Source organism: Panthera tigris, chromosome B1 (assembly GCF_018350195.1).
Source record: "Panthera tigris isolate Pti1 chromosome B1, P.tigris_Pti1_mat1.1, whole genome shotgun sequence".
Taxonomy (NCBI): Eukaryota; Metazoa; Chordata; class Mammalia; order Carnivora; family Felidae; genus Panthera; species Panthera tigris.
In genome coordinates this window covers 153,284,773-153,287,308 of record NC_056663.1, presented here as the reverse complement: position 1 = coordinate 153,287,308, position 2,536 = coordinate 153,284,773, and the positions used below count along the sequence as shown (strand labels likewise).

General features: G+C 42.0%; 1 long non-coding RNA gene across 1 annotated transcript; it reads left to right on the top strand.

The window, feature by feature from the left end:
* The first annotated feature begins 430 nt into the window (after positions 1-430).
* Positions 431-1,941, top strand: LOC107179877. Its single transcript, XR_006216985.1, has 2 exons — positions 431-727; positions 1,425-1,941. It is a non-coding gene; the product is annotated as an uncharacterized LOC107179877 (long non-coding RNA).
* The last annotated feature ends 595 nt before the right edge of the window (positions 1,942-2,536 follow it).

Sequence of the window (2,536 nt, the reverse complement as noted above, 5' to 3'; positions counted from 1 at the left end):
ACTGTTTCAAGACCAACACATGAGCTCTTCCCTTTCCCCTGCCCTGAATAGCCTGAAACAACCCTTAGGACAGGGAACTACACACAAGGCCTTCACCAAATACACATATCAACATGCAAAATGTTATCAGTCAACCTCGCTCTGTTCCCACAATGAAAAAACTTATTGGCAAGGAAGAATTAAAGCAAGACACCTTTCACAGGGAACAATCATGTCATGGAATCCCAGACAAATATGCCTGCTAGGCACAACAAACCCACTTTGGATTGTCTGATGGAGGGGGAGTCCAAGGCCAGGACTATAAGGAGTCATCCCAACAGGAGGTACAAAATTCCATAAAGCAAACTTCTGGAAGTCTGTCCAGGAGACCCAAACTTCCAAAAATCAGACTCAGTGGCCCTTATGACTTTAACTTCTGCTCATACCAGATTCTAAATTCAACCCATCATCTTCTCAACTCCTCTAACCCTAATTAGCCAAGGACTGTAGGTTTTGTCTCTCTCTAACCCCCTTATGTTATGAGGCTGCCCCAGACCCAGGTAATGTAATCAAAATGGCTATCCCCCGCAACATGTCAACAGATAACATAACTGTCACAATAGGGCCCGTGGTTACTGATATGAAGGTAATAGGGTGGGCCTCCTTATGTTTTAAAGACCAGTGGGGAACAACCCCTCTACATAACTTAACTAACAACCAGTGAAACCAAGCTGAGATATACAAACAGGTAAAAACCATGAGTCACCCTGTTTCCTTCCCCCTGTGGGAATATTCTTTGTTTGTGGAATTATTGCTTATTTGTGCCTGCCTGCTAACTGGATAGGAATTTACACCTTTGCATTCCTAACCCCCCAAATTAATATTCTCTTCAACAACCAATCCCTTATAATTCCCTTGACCGCACATACCTGGTCTAAACGAGCTATCCAAGCTATACCTCTACTAATTGGACTGGGAATCACTGCCAGAGTAAGTAGTGGAATTGGGGGAGTAGACTCATCTATTTCCTTCTACCAAGAACTATCCCAAGATCTGACAGATGACATAGAACAAGTTAAAACTCTTCAGTAACCCTACAAGACCTAGTAGACTCTTTAGCAGTAGTAGTATTACAAAATAGAAGACAGTTATACCTGTTAACTGCTGAGAAGGGGAGAACATGTCTCTTCCTAACATGAGGATGCTACTTCTATGTTAACCAATCAAGGATAGAGGTATGGCCCAACAACTGAAGTAATAGTTCATCAAATACAGGAAAGAATTAACAGACTGATGGAACTCTTGCAGCAATATATGGAACTGGGTATCCTGGCTCCTCCCTTTATCTGGTCCTATCCTAATGGACCTAATGGGCTAATTCATAGCCCTCCTGTTTGGTCCTTATATTCTTAACACGCTAACCAGATTTGTTTCTTCTTGCCTAGAAGCTATAATACTCCAGATGATGCTCCAGTTGGACCATTCTAGCTGTCGCTACTCTCCTTTGGATGGCAAAGAACCCTAGCTGTCACATTCCTCCCTTCGACGTCCCTGTCCAGCAGGAAGAAGCCAGAACGGTCTTCACCCCTCCTCCCATGGCCGCAAAGGATTCCCTGGCCTCCACAAACTGATTTTCTCTAAGTCTGCTACAGCAGCTTGAGAATCAAGGGTGGGGTGGGAATGGGGGGGGTGGGAGGTAGGGATGAGAAGGAAAGCTGGTAAAAAGCAGATAAAAAGGGGCAGCCAGATGTCTGGGGCAAGATACTCCCTTTGCATGCTTTTGGCTTCTACAATCTTGCTTGCCTCTTGTATCAGCCAGAAGCCAGGAACTGTACTAGCCCTGCCCATCCCGGAAGCACGTATGTATAAAAAACCAGTAAAACCATAGCAGGATGCACAGTGTTTAAAGGTGACTCTGCTGGCCCAGCACCTGTGCGAAATAAACAGTCTTTTCTGATTCCCGGAGTACGTGTCACTTGTCCCTTCCTGGGTGCTGGGTATTAGCTATAAATGTTCAAAAACTGTTACAGAAACATCAATTACCTGGTAGTTACCTAGGAGATAACCTTCCCTATACAGAACACAGATGATAAATTTTGCAGATACCCATGAAGGCCTATACTTACGGTAGTCCCAGTAATACACCCTATGTGTTTATGCCCCACCTGCCCCCAAACATGGCAAATTGGAACAACAAATTAAAAATATCTGGAGGTACACTTATATCAATAAAAATAGTTTCTGAAATCAAGACAAGAGATAGAAGTAGTATATAAAGATAACCCCTGAACTCAGCAAACACTAATGTGGAGGGACAAGTTGTAGGGAAAAAAAAATTAAAAAAAGATTTCAGAGTAGAAATTCTTCTAGATTTTGCTCTTAATCCTCAAGGATTGGGAACATTGTAAAGATGAAAACTAAAGGCAACATCTTCATTTGACTGTAGTACTAGATATAATAATTTTGCATGGCACATGAAGAATTTAAAATTGTGTGTAACCATTTTTAATTGGAATATTTAAAAATTTTCTTAGTTCTGAATATATATCATTCAGAT